Below are 13,718 nucleotides of genomic sequence, written 5' to 3' on the forward strand. Positions count from 1 at the left end.
CACCCTGACTCCCACTTCACACTCCCCACAGCCCCCGGCACAATCTGTGAACAAGAGTGACCGGTCACTGGCTCTGACCAACAGCACTTGGTCTCCTCAAGGACTGTGCAGTGGTCACTCCAACCAATACTGTCATTGACAGATGGGGAAAGGCTAGGAACAGCGGAGGTCCAGAGAGATTTAGGGGTCCATGTACACAGATCACTAAAATGTAACAGTCAGGTACAAAAAATAATCAAAAAGTCTAATGGAATCAGCTTTCCCTTTGGGTCCTTAACAGATCCAACTTCTTCCCCAACAAACCGCTTACACTGTGTATGTTTATAAAAAGTTTTAGGGATCAGTTTAATGTTGCCTGCTAATCCTATCTCGTTGCCTTCAGTATTAACTTTTTCAATTCCGTCCTGTACTTTCCATAATCTTCGATAAGGTGCCACACAAGAGGTTATTAAAAAATAATTAGGGCTCATGGGATTGGGGGTAATTTACTAGCATGGATTGAGGATTGGTTAATGGACAGAAAACAGAGAGTAGGAATAAACAGGTCATTTTCGGGTTGGCAGGCTGTAACTAGTGGGGTACCGCAAGGATCAGTGCTTGGGCCTCAGCTATTCACAATCTATATCAATGATTTGGATGAGGGGACCAAATGTAATCTATCCAAGTTTGCTGATGATACAAAGCTGGGTGGGAATGTAAGTTGTGAGGAGGATGCAAAGAGGCTTCAAGGGGATATAGACAGGCTCAGTGAGTGGGCAAGAACATGGCAAATGGAATATAATGTGGAGAATTGTGAAGTTATCCACTTTGGTAGGAAAAATAGAAAAGCAGAGTATTTTTTAAATGGTGAGAGATTGGGAAATGTTAGTGTTCAGAGGGACCTGGGTGTCCTTGTACACGAATCACTGAAAGTTAACATGCAGGTACAGCAAGCGATTAGGAAAGCAAATGGTATGTTGGCCTTTATTACAAGAGGATTTGAGTATAAGAGTAAAGACGTCTTACTGCAATTATATAGGGCCCTGGTGAGACCACACCTGGAGTATTGTGGACAGTTTAGGTCTCCTTACCTAAGGAAGGATATACTTGCCATAGAGGGAGTGCAACAAAGGTTCACCAGACTGGTTCCTGGGATGGGGGGATTGTCCTATGAGGAGAGATTGAGTAGACTAGGCCTATATTCTCTAGAGTTTAGAAGAATGAGAGGTGATCTCATTGAAACATACAAAATTCTTACAGGGCTTGACAGGATAGATGCAGGGAGGATGTTTCCCCTGGCTGGGGAGTCTAGAACCAGGGGTCACAGTCTCAGAATAAGGGGTCGGCCATTTAGGACTGAGATGAGGAGAAATTTCTTCACTCAGAGGGTGGTGAATCTTTGGAATTCTCTACCCCAGAGGGCTGTGGAGGCTCAGTCGTTGAGTATATTCAAGACAGAGAGCAATAGATTTTTGAATGTTAAGGGAATCAAGGGATATGGGGATAGTGCAGGAAAGTGCTATGATCTTATTGAATGGCGGAGTAGGCTCGAAGGGCCAAATGGCCTACTCCTGCTCCTATTTCTTATGTTCTTACGTTCCTGGTTATTAACTGAATCTTGCTCCCAGCATTTGTCATATGCCTCCTTTTCCTGTTTAATTTTAACTTTTATTTGAGAATTGAATTTGGGAAAATAAAATGGACAGCAATATTGGCAAACAATGATGTAGAACAGCAATGGGAAACTTTTAAAACAGTGTTCAACATAGTCAAAAAAAAATTCCGCTAAAAAACATGAAGAAGATTAGTACTGCCCCTCCCTCAGTACTGCATTGGAGATTTTTGTGCTCAAGTCCCTGGAGTGGGACTTGAACCCACAACCTTTTGACTCAGAGGCAAGAGTGCTACCCCATTGAACAACAGCTGACACCATGAAGAAGTAAAAGTAGAGGAACTAAAAGTAGGGGAACAGCTAGGCAATAGTGACCATAATATAATACACATTAAGATAATAATTGAGAAGGACATAAGTATGATGAAGACCAGAGTAATTGATTGGAGAAAAGCTGATTTTGAGGGGCTGAGAATAGAACTTGGGAAAATAAAATGGACAATAATATTGGCAAACAATGACATAGAACAGCAATGGGAAACATTTAAAACCATGTTCAACAGAGTCCAGGAAGAAGGCTTCTTCGGCAGCACCTCCCAAACCCATGACCTCTACCACCTGGAAGGACAAGGGCAGCAGGCGCACGGGAACACCACCACCTCCAAGTTCCCCTCCAAGTCACACACCATCCTGACTTGGAAATATATCGCCGATCCTTCATCGTCACTGGGTCTAAATCCTGGGACTCCCTCCCTAACAGCACTGTGGGAGCACCTTCACCACACGGACTGCAGCGGTTCAAGAAGGCGGCTCACCACCACCTTCTCGAGGGCAATTAGGGATGGGCAATAAATGCTGGCCTTGCCAGCGACGCCCACCTCCCATGAACGAATAAAAAAATATATAAACTAATCAAACTCAAAGAGGATAAAACCCCTGGTCCAGACGGATTATATCTGCACATTTTAAAAGAATCTAGGGAAGAGATAGCAGAGGCATTACTACACATATTTAATAATTCGTTAGAACAAGGTGTGCCAGAAGACTGGTGGATAGCTAACATAATACCGATATTTAAGGGAGATAAAACATGTCCAGGCAATTATAGACCAGTCAGCTTAACATCGGTGGTAGGAAAAATAATGGACTCTGTACTAAAGGAGAAAATAGAAGAACATCTAGAAACCAAAAATATAATAGTGAATAGTCAGCATGGATTTCAAAAGGGAAAGTCTTGCTTGACCAACCTTATTGAATTCTTTGAAGAAGTAACAGAGAGAGTAGACAAGGATAATGCAGTAAATGTAATATATCTAGATTTCCAAAAGGCCTTCGATAAGGTGCCACATAATAGACTGATGAACAAGGTCAGAGAATGCGGAGTCAGGGGACAAGTAGCAGAATGGATTGCTGGCTGGCTTCAGGACAGAAAGCAGAGAGTAGGGGTAAAGGGTAGCTATTCACAGTGGCAGAAGGTGGTTAGTGGTGTTCCACAAGGGTCAGTGCTGGGACCACTGTTGTTCACAATTTATATTAACAATTTAGACTTTGGAATCAAAAACACAATTTCTAAATTTGCAGACAACACCAAATTCGGGCGGGATAGTCAATACTGAGGAGGACTGCAACAAATTACAGGAGGACATTAATAAACTCGCAGAATGGGCATATAATTGGCAAATGAAATTCAACACAGATAAATGTGAGGTATTACATTTTGGTAGGAAGACTAGGGAGGTCACTTATCACTTGGAGGGTGCGAGTCTGGGTGGGGTCGAGGAACAAAGGGATCTCGGAGTACAAATACACAAATCACTAAAAGTAGCGATGCAGGTTAATAAGGCCATAAATTGAAAAGTAGGGAAGTTATACTAAACCTGTATCGAACCCTGGTTAGACCACACTTGGAGTACTGCGTACAGTTCTGGTCGCCATATTATAAAAAGGATATAGAGGCACTGGAGAGGGTGCAGAGAAGATTTACAAAGATGATACCAGAAATGCGAGGGTATACATATCAGGAAAGGATGAACAGGCTGGGTCTCTTTTCTCTTGTAAAAAGACTGAGGGGCGACCTAATAGAGGTTTTTAAAATTATGAAAGGTTTTGATAGAGTGGATACAGAGAGAATGTTTCCACTTGTGGGGAAGAGCATAACTAGAGGCCATCAATATAAGATAGTCACCAAGAAATCCAATAGGGAATTCAGGAGAAACTTCTTTACCCAGAGAGTGGTGAGAATGTGGAACTCACTATCAATGTTCCATGTAATTTTTTCTGGCTGTGCGGCCCTTCAATTTTTCTCGCATGCGCAATTATCTCCAATAAAAAACTGGTGAGTGGCCTCGCGAGACCTCCAGACTGCTCAGCTTAGCGGAAACGTCACTCGCTACCACAGGGAGTGGTTGAGGTGAATAGTATAGATGCATTTAAGGGGAGGCTGGACAAGCACAAGGGAGAAGGGAATAGAGAGTTATGCTGATAGATTTAGATGAGGAAAGACGGGAGGAGGCTCGAGTGGAGCACAAACACCGGCATAGACTATTTTTGTGCTGTATATTCTATGTAATTTCCTTTGTCATCCAGGGCGCATTAGCTTTGGATGCTCTATCTTTTCTCTTCAAAGGAATCTGCCTAGTTTGTACACGAGCTATCTCTTCCCTGAATGTCCACCATTGCTCTGTTACTGCTTTACTCTGCAATGGCCTTTTCCAGTCTACCTGTGCCAGGTCCCTTCTTAAATCCCTGAAATTAGCTCTTTCCAGTTCAGCATTTTTACCTTCGATATTTTCTGGTCTCTTTCCATAATTACTTTAAACCTTATGATGTTGTGGTCACTGTTAGCTGGATGATCTCCGGCTGTAACACCCTCCACTTGCCCTACTTCATTCCCCAGAGCCAGATCCAACACTGCTTCCTTCCTCATTGGACTGGAGACGTATTGATTGAGGAAGTTCTCCTGTGCACTTATCAGAAATTCCTCTCCTTCCCTCTCCTTAGCACTGTTTTTTCCAGTCTATATTAGGGTAATTAACCTCTCCTAATATTACTACTCTATTTTTGTTACATGCCTTTGAAATTTGCCAACAAATTTGCTCATCTATCTCCTCCTCACAGCTTGGAGCTCTGTAAAAATGCTCCCAATAATGTGACAGCTACCCCGCTGTTCCTCAACTCAAGCAAAACAGATTCAGTCCTAGAACTATCTAGTAAATCCTTTTTATTTAGAACTGTAACATCATCAATACTGCCACGCCCCTCCTCTGTTTCCTTCTCTCATTCCTGAATACTTGGTAACCAGGAATATTAAGAACCCATTCCTGGCCATGTCTCTGCTACTGCAACCAGGTCTGAATCCCACGTAGCAACCTGTGGCTGCAGCTCACCCACCTCATTAGTTACACTGCGGGCATTAACGTGCACACAATTCAATGCCTCCTTCATCACTTTCGCTATTTTCCTCAATCTAGTCCCTGCAATTTTTGGAATATTTCTAATTTTACTGCAGTTCATCTCTCTGGCCGCTGATCTCATTGCTGCTCCTTTCTGCTATTTCTTGTTTCCCCTCCCACTAGATTACATAAACTAGGCTCGTATTCCCTGGAATATAGATGGTTAAGGGGTGATTTGATTGAAGTTTTTTGGATTTTGAAAGGAATGGATGGGATAGAGAGAAACTTTTTCCGCTGGTGGGGGAGTCGAGGACAAGGGGACATAACCTTAAAATCAGAGCCAGGCCGTTCAGGAGAGACATTGGGAAACACTTCTTCACACAAAGGGTGGTGGAAGTGTGGAACTCTCTCCCACAGAAAGCAGTCAATGCTGGGGCTCGATTAATCATTTTAAATCCGAGAGCGATAGATTTTTGCTAGACAAGGGTATAAAAGGATCTGGAGCCCAGGTGGGTGGATGGAGTTAAGATACAGATCCGCCTTTTTCTTATTGAATGGGGCAACAGGCTCGAGGAGCTGAATGGACTCCTCCTGTTCCTGTGTTCCTAACTGTGACAGGTAGATTGCAGAGGATCAAGTACATTCTTTTCTTGTGTTGGTTCTCTCACCACCTGTCGCGGGCCCAGACTGGCAGCGATGTCCTTCAGGACTCAGCCAGCTCGGTCAGTAGTGGTGCTACCGAGCCACTTCTTAGTGATGAACATTGAAGTCCCCCACCCAGAGTACATTCTGTGCCCTTGCTACTCTCAGTGCCTCTTCCAAGTGGTGTTCAACATGGAGGATACTGATTCATCAGCTGAGGGAGGGCGGTAGGTGGTAATCAGCAGGAGGTTTCCTTGCCCATGCTTGACCTGAAGCCATGAGACTTCATGGGGTCTGAAGTCAATGTTGAGAATTCCCAGGGCCACTCCTTCCTGAGTGCATACTACTGGTCTGGTCTGGTTTGGACAGGGGCCTTTGTTGAGTCCTGATTCGACGCTGAGTGGGTTGTCCGGTTTTATTCTTATTCTTTGCAGGGGTTTGATACTCGCTGGGCTGGCCCCGTTCCCTCTAGAAACGTCCTGCCATCCCTCTGTGCTCCCAGCGCACTGACCCAGTGTCAGACCTGCACTCTGACCTTCTCATACAAACCTGCACACACACTGGAGTTGTCGTGACATACTCGGCTCTGCTCCGCTTCGCCTTTACACTGCTCCCCTCCAAATCGTGGCGGAGGGCTGCCACACCTCCGGGCTCGCACTGACACACCAACACAGCCATCGCATGTCGACCAGGCTGTCCACGGGCTCCAGTCTCCAGCTACTGCACGGGGAGAAATCAAATCCGGACAATCAGTCAGGTCATTCTGCTTGCAACCAGCACGGTGATATATTGATGTCGCTCTCTCTGACTGTCTGTCTCTCTGTCTCGCCCGCTCTCTCCCTCTCCCTCCGTCTCTCACCATCTCTCACCCTCCCTCTCCCTCTCCCCTCTCCATCCCTCTCCCCCCTCTCCGTCCCTCTCCCTCCAAGTCCCTCTCCCTCCAAGTCCCTCTCCCTCTCCGTCCACATTCCCACTTTTCCTTCTACATTTCCACAGTCACAATGATCGCCAGCCCCCCACATCAATCTCCCACACGATCTGCACCCAGCCCCCGCCCCCTACCGATCCACCCTAGCTCTTGCCCAGTCTTCTGGACCCTCCCTTTGCTCAGTTGGGATGGACCTTGGACAATGGGTTACCTGGACAGAAAGACACGGAGGGGCAGCGCTCCCTGCTGATCTGTAGGCCAATGTCTCCATACAGCTGCTCCGCTCCCTCGCACGCTGTTCCGTTGTTCTGGGGCTGAGGACAGGCACAGGAGCGATAACGTGAAGTCCTCTCTGCACCACAGGTTTTGGAACAGGGGGTCCAGGGAGACCATGGGCACCAGCCTCCGTCCACTGTCAGAGAGAGGAGAGCGCAGCGTCAGAGAGCAATTGTGAGCAGAGAATGAGTGTGAGCAGAGTGTGAGTGTGGGAATGAATGTGAGCACAAGAGACATTGGCCTAGAAATTCAGTATAGCCACGTTTGGGGCGCTACAGCCGGGCGGCCGCTAAAGTTTGCGCTCGGCGCAACTTAGCGCCACCTTCGCCGATATTCAGTGGCATCGCCCCAAGAGGTTGCTGCTGCGCTAAAGCAGGCGATGTACGACTATCATTAGGCGCTAAGCCGGCGGCCCGGGGCGATACCCCCGAGGGCAGGCGCAGCGCAGGTGCGGCGAGTTGCTGATTGAAGGCAGACACTCTGGCGCCGGTCAGCTCTTAAAGGGGGAGGGTGGATTTGTTTGCCTGCCACGCCCTGCACACTGCAGCCCTGAAGCAAGGCCTGACCACTGCTGCTTGATCTCTACAACGCCCAGGACAATGGAGAAGGCCAACGTTTCCACCCATTGCAGCCCCCATTATATGTTTCCAATCAATGTTATGGCTCTGAAGTTAAAGACAAGTGCAAAGCTGTGGCCTGAAGCCACAAGTACCTGTGCGAGTGTTGAGCCAAACCAGAAAGCTCTCTACCTTTGTCTCTCTCCAAAGATCCGTCTCTCACAAAGAAGGAGTGTTGCAAAATGGCTGCCATTTCTACTGCAGGAGGAGTGCCCTTTAATTAGCGCCCCGCAGCGACTGGGAACCGTTCCCCTCTACCAGTCGCTAGGGGCGCCAGGTGCACAATAGGCCGGCGCCACTGAATTTCCGGTTTGGGGCGCACAAAGGGCGTTGCACCATAAAATGACGTCAGGATCTGCGCGTGCAGCTGAGCGCGCGCAAAGGCTTGGCGCCGCCGCTAAATCTTAACTGAAGTTGGAGAGAGGCGCAGATCGCGCTGCGCCCGGCCGCTAGCCGCTTAGCACCCCACATCTCCTCCTCCTAAGGCGCTAGCGGCTGGCGCAAACAACTGAATTTCTAGGCCATTGTGTGAGCAAGAGCAAGTGTGAACAGCGAGTGTCAGCAGAGAGTGCGTGTGAGCACAAGAGTGAGTGTGAGCAGAGGGCAAGTGTGAGCAGAGAGCAAGTGTGAGCAGCGAGTGTCAGCAGGGAGTGGGTGTGAGCACAAGAGTGAGTGTGAGCAGAGAGCAAGTGTGAGCAGAGAGCAAGTGTGAGCAGCGAGTGTCAGCAGGGAGTGGGTGTGAGCAGAGAGCGAGTGTGAGCAGAGTGTGAGTGTGAGAATGAATGTGAGCACAAGAGACATTGTGTGAGCAAGAGTAAGTGTGAGCAGCGAGTGCCAGCAGAGAGTGCGTGTGAGCACTAGAGTGAGTGTGAGCAGAGAGCAAGTGTGAGCAGCGAGTGTCAGCAGGGAGTGGGTGTGAGCAGCGAGTGTCAGCAGGGAGTGGGTGTGAGCAGAGAGCATAGAGTAAGTGTGAGCACAAGAGTGTGAGTAGCGAGTGTGAGCGTAGACCGAGTGCTCTGGGGATGAAGTGTGATCAGAGATACATGTGTTAAGGAGCGAGTGTGAGTCATCAGAGGAACATTTGAGGAAACCTGTGAGCAGAAAGTGTGAGAATTAGAGAATGAGTGAGAACAGAGGGTTCGACCAGTACACCATGTGAGTGAGGGGACGGTCAGTGAGTGAGGGGACGGTCAGCGAGTGAGGGGACGGTGAGCGAGTGAGGGGACGGTGAGTGAGTGAGGGGACGGTCAGTGAGTGAGGGGACGGTCAGTGAGTGAGGGGACGGTCAGTGAGTGAGGGGACGGTCAGTGAGTGAGGGGACGGTCAGTGAGTGAGGGGATGGTCAGTGAGTGGATGGTCAGTGAGTGAGGGGATGGTCAGCGAGTGAGGGGACGGTCAGTGAGTGAGGGGATGGTCAGTGAGTGAGGGGATGGAGGTCAGTGAGTGAGGGGATGGAGGTCAGTGAGTGAGGGGATGGAGGTCAGTGAGTGAGGGGACGGTCAGTGAGTGAGGGGATGGTCAGTGAGTGAGGGGATGGTCAGCGAGTGAGGGGACGGTCAGTGAGTGAGGGGATGGTCAGTGAGTGAGGGGATGGAGGTCAGTGAGTGAGGGGACGGTCAGTGAGTGAGGGGATGGAGGTCAGTGAGTGAGGGGACGGTCAGTGAGTGAGGGGATGGAGGTCAGCAAGATCATAGAATCTTACAACATAGGAGGAGGCCATTTGGCCCATCGTGCCTCTGCCGACTCTTTGAAAGAGCTCTCCCATTAGCCCCACTCCCCAGCTTTTTACTCCCACACCTCAGAGAGGCCAGCGAGATGCCAGAGGTCAGCGAGATGCCAGAGGCCAGTGAGATGCCAGAGGTCAGCGAGAGGCCAGAGGTCAGCGAGAGGCCAAAGGCCAGATGCCAGCGAGATACCAGAGGTCAGCGAGATGCCAGAGGTCAGCGAGATGCCAGAGGGTAGCGAGAGGCCAGAGGTCAGCGAGAGGCCAAAGGCCAGATGCCAGTGAGATACCAGAGGCCAGCGAGATGTCAGAGGTCAGCGAGATGCCAGAGGTCAGCGAGATGCCAGAGGCCAGAGGCCAGCAAGATTGCAAAGGCCAGCAAGATACCAGAGGTCAGCACGATGCCAGAGGTCAGCGAGATGCCAGAGGTCAGCAAAGGACTGGCCATACTCACCAGTGCAGGGCTGATTGCTGCACGTTAATTCTCCCTTCAGACAGGAACTGAAAACAAGAGAGGGAGAATTTCAGAATTGAGTTCCAACCAAACATTCATCCTGAAACTTTAAACCAGCTTTTCCTCTCAGTGATTGAGTGCTATGGTGGGCTCTTATTACAGATTTCACTGCAATACAAACTTTCAAAACTCAAGATTGAGTCTCAGAATCGAGCAAAAATGTAAAAAAGAGCATGGAGAATTCGCACACATAATTCCTATAGCTACTGGCAAGCTTCAATATTTCAGGTGGAGAGAGTACAGACCGAAACAGCAGCAGATGTCCCTCGAGGACCAGAGATCAGTCCAGCAGGAGATGTGGTGAGTGAGATGGTGCAGGAGAGGAGTCAGATTCTTGGGGCACTGGCACCAGTTCTGGGGCAGGGCTGGGTGTACAGCTTAGACTGGCTTCACCTGAAGACTGGAACTAACGTCCTCACTGAGAGTGTGACTGGTGCTGGGGGAGGGTTTAACGTAACATGGCAGTGAATAAAGGAGCAGAAAATAAGGGACAAGGGGTTTAGGAAAGGAAATAGAGGAAAAAAGAGATCAGAAGGAGGAGGGAAAGGAAGAGGGATGAAAGCAAGTAAGACTGAGAGAGAGGGGGTTCGTTTGTATGTATGGAAATTCTTAAATACTGTGAATAAAACTGGGGACACGAGTTACTCTCGGGGAAATACAGCCGGGAGAGAGACAGGGCTGGATTTTACCTGCCGAGATGAGTTGGGGGCGGGACTGCTGCCTTCCGGGTTCTAGTCCCGCCCCCAGAGACGTCCAACGCACAGACGCTATTTTCCCCTGATTGGCCTTGTTAAGCCCTGCCCTGTGGGCCTGCTGGCCAATTATGGGAAAGCCGGTGTCAGATAGCATCAGTTGATGATGCTTCATCTGCTGGTTTTCTTGAAGTGACACGAACCTTTTACTTTTGACAGATGATCTGTCAGTGTTTGACAGCATTGAGGTGCTGTCAAACACTGACAATCACTGTACAAAGGTGAGCCCTTGCACACAGGCTCTCCAGTGACTCTCTCCTTAGGATTAAACAGATGGCAGCTGCAGGCGAGGGTACAGAAGCCATCTGTCACTTCTCCCGGGGTGAGGCCACACAAACACTTCAAAGCTTGTCACCTACAGAAAAATCTAAACACATTAAAAATGACTTTCCCAACATTTCCTTACCTCTGATACTCACTAGTGTCCCATTGCATCGTTCACACCACTCTGCGGCTGTCATCTATACACAAACATTACAACAGACCCACAGCACGCCTCACTTACCCTGGCGGGGTTCCCCGATGTCGGGAAGCCCGCAGAAGTCTCAAAATGGGAAAAAGCCTCTTAACTGTCTATTAACAGGTAATTAACAGGCAGTTAAATGGCTATAATCCTTTTCCCGCCGCTAGGAGTCGGGTCCCTGCGCAAATTGGGGACCCGACTCCAGGGAAGATTGGTTGGCGGCGGGTTGGGAGCGGGTACAGGACCCACTCCCATTTTTTTTTTACTTTCCCAGCAGTGTCGCCTCCTCAGGGCTGGTAAAATCCAGCCCACAGACTCAGGACTGGAGCTGGACTGTCCTGGTTACCATGACAGCAACAGGAAGCAGCGATGGAAGAACGGAAGGTTCACTGTACTGGGATCTATTATAAACCACCCAACAGCAGGGAGAAGATAAAAGAAGAAATATGATTAGATTAATAATAAATGTCATGCTCATAATTCACTAGAGAATCCAGCAGAATACAGAAAGTACAGAGGACTGAAAAAGGGAATAAGAGGGACTGAGAGAATCAGAGAATGGTTACAGCACAGAAGGAGGCCATTCGGCCTGTCGAGCCCATGCCGGCTCTCTGCAAGAGCTCTTCAGCTAGTCCCACTCCCCCGCCCTTTCCCCGTAGCCCTGCAAATTATTTCCCCTCAGGTACTTATCCAACTCCCTTTTGAAAGCCGTGATTGAATCTCCCTCCACCACCCTTTCAGGCAGTGCATTCCAGATTCTAACCACTCGCTGTGTAAAAAAGTTTTTCCTCATGTCGCCTTTGGTTCTTCTGCCAATCAACTTAAATCTGTGTCCTCTGGTTCTCGACCCTTCCACCAATGGGAACAGTTTCTCTCTATCTACTCTGTCCAGACCCCTCATGATTTTGAACACCTCGATCAAATCTCCTCTCAACCTTCTCTGCTCCAAGGAGAACAACCCCAGCTTCTCCAGTCTATCCACGTAACTGAAGTCCCTCATCCCTGGAATCATTTTTGTAAATCTTTTCTACACCCTCTCTAAGGCCTTCACATCCTTCCTAAAGTGCGGTGCCCAGAATTGATCACAATACTCCAGTTGAGGCCCAACTAACGTTTTATAAAGGTTCATCATAACTTCCATGCAAATGGTATGTTGGCCTTCGTAGCGAGAGGATTCGAGTACAGGAACAAGGATGTCTTGCTGCAGTTGTACAGGGCCTTGGTGAGACCACACCTTGAGTATTGTGTGCAGTTTTGGTCACCTTATCTGAGGAAGGATGTTCTTGCCATGGAGAGAGTGCAGCGAAGATTCACCAGACTGATACCTGGGATGGCAGGAATGACGTATGAAGAGAGATTGGGTCGATTGGGCTTGTATTCGCTGGAGTTTAGAAGAATGAGAGGGGATCTCACTGAAAGTTATAAAATTCTAACAGGGCTAGACAGACTAGATACAGGAAGGATGTTTCTGATGGCCGGGGAGTCCAGAACCAGGGGTCACAGTCTAAGGATAAGGGGTAAGCCATTTAGGACAGAGATGAGGAGGAATTTCTTCACCCAGAGAGTGGTGAACCTGTGAATTCTCTACCACAGAAGGCAGTGGAGGCCAATTCATTAAATATATTCAAGAAGGAGTTAGATATATTTCTTAAGGCTAAAGGGATCAAGGGATATGGGGAGAAGGCAGGGACAGGGTACTGAATTTGAATGATCAGCCATGATCTCATTGAATGGCGGAGCAGGCTCGAGGGGCCGAATGGCCTACTCCTGCTCCTATCTTCTATGTTTCTATGTTTTGGACTCTATGCCTCTATTTCTGAAGCCCAGGATCCCGTGTGCTTTTTTAACCACTTTCTCAACCTGCCCTGCCACCTTCAACGATTTGTGCACACATACCCCCAGGTGTCTCGGTTCATGCACTCCCTTGAGAATTGTACCCTTTAGTTTATATTGCCTCCCCTCATTCTTGAGACAATGAGAATAGATTAGTGGCTAACATAAAAGGGAATACTAAAGTCTTTTATAAACATATAAATAGTAAACGGTTAGTCAAAGGAAGGGTGGTGCCGATTAAGGACTAAACAGGAGATCTTCTCTATGGGGAAAGAGCAGGGAGTGGGATTAATTGGCTATCTCTACCAAAGAGCCGGCACAGGCACGATGGGCCGAATGGCCTCCTTCTGTGCTGTAACATTCTATATTTCTTATGGAGGCAGAGGGCATGGCTGAGGTAATAAATGAGTACTTTACATCTGTCCTCACTGGAGAAGAGGATGCTGCCAATGTCACAGTAAAGGAGGAGGCAGTAGCGATATTGGACAGGAAAAAAATAGATAAAGAGGAGGCTCTGGCCACAATCTTCCAATCCTCATTCATAAATGAAAGCCAGCGTGGATTTGTTAAAGACAAAGACATCTTCCAGTTCGGATGAAAGGCCATCGACCTGAAACATTAAGTCTGTTTCTCTCTCCACAGATGCTGCCTGACCCACTGAGCAACGTTCCCTTTGAGCCTCGCAGCTCTCAGGACCACCCACCCAGCTGGCTCGCCAGCTTTTCAATAAGAAAAACCGTGGCAATGTTTGAGAGCGACACTCACCAGTTATTGCAGCCGTCACCTTGCGGTATGACCGTACCCGGCAAGTATCGTTTCCTTGTTATCAGATCGAGACATGTACAGTCCTGTCGCTCAACACACGAGGTCCTGTTCTCGTTTAACACCTTCCCACTCGTACAGTAACAGCCCGGCTCACAACTCCAGACACAATGCTAGAAAACAGTAACATGCAGAGTGACACAATCACAGTGTGACACAAACACA

General features: G+C 48.4%; 1 protein-coding gene across 1 annotated transcript in view; it reads right to left on the bottom strand.

Annotated features, from left to right (window-relative positions):
• The window catches only part of sspo (SCO-spondin), a 546,162-nt gene that overhangs the window by 173,444 nt on the left and 359,000 nt on the right, over positions 1-13,718 (bottom strand). The gene's annotated exons all lie outside the window — the stretch shown is intronic.

The sequence above is a fragment of the Somniosus microcephalus genome, chromosome 7 (genome assembly GCF_052327205.1).
Source record: "Somniosus microcephalus isolate GS21.2 chromosome 7, FLI_Smic_1.0, whole genome shotgun sequence".
NCBI classification, from domain to species: domain Eukaryota; kingdom Metazoa; phylum Chordata; class Chondrichthyes; order Squaliformes; family Somniosidae; genus Somniosus; species Somniosus microcephalus.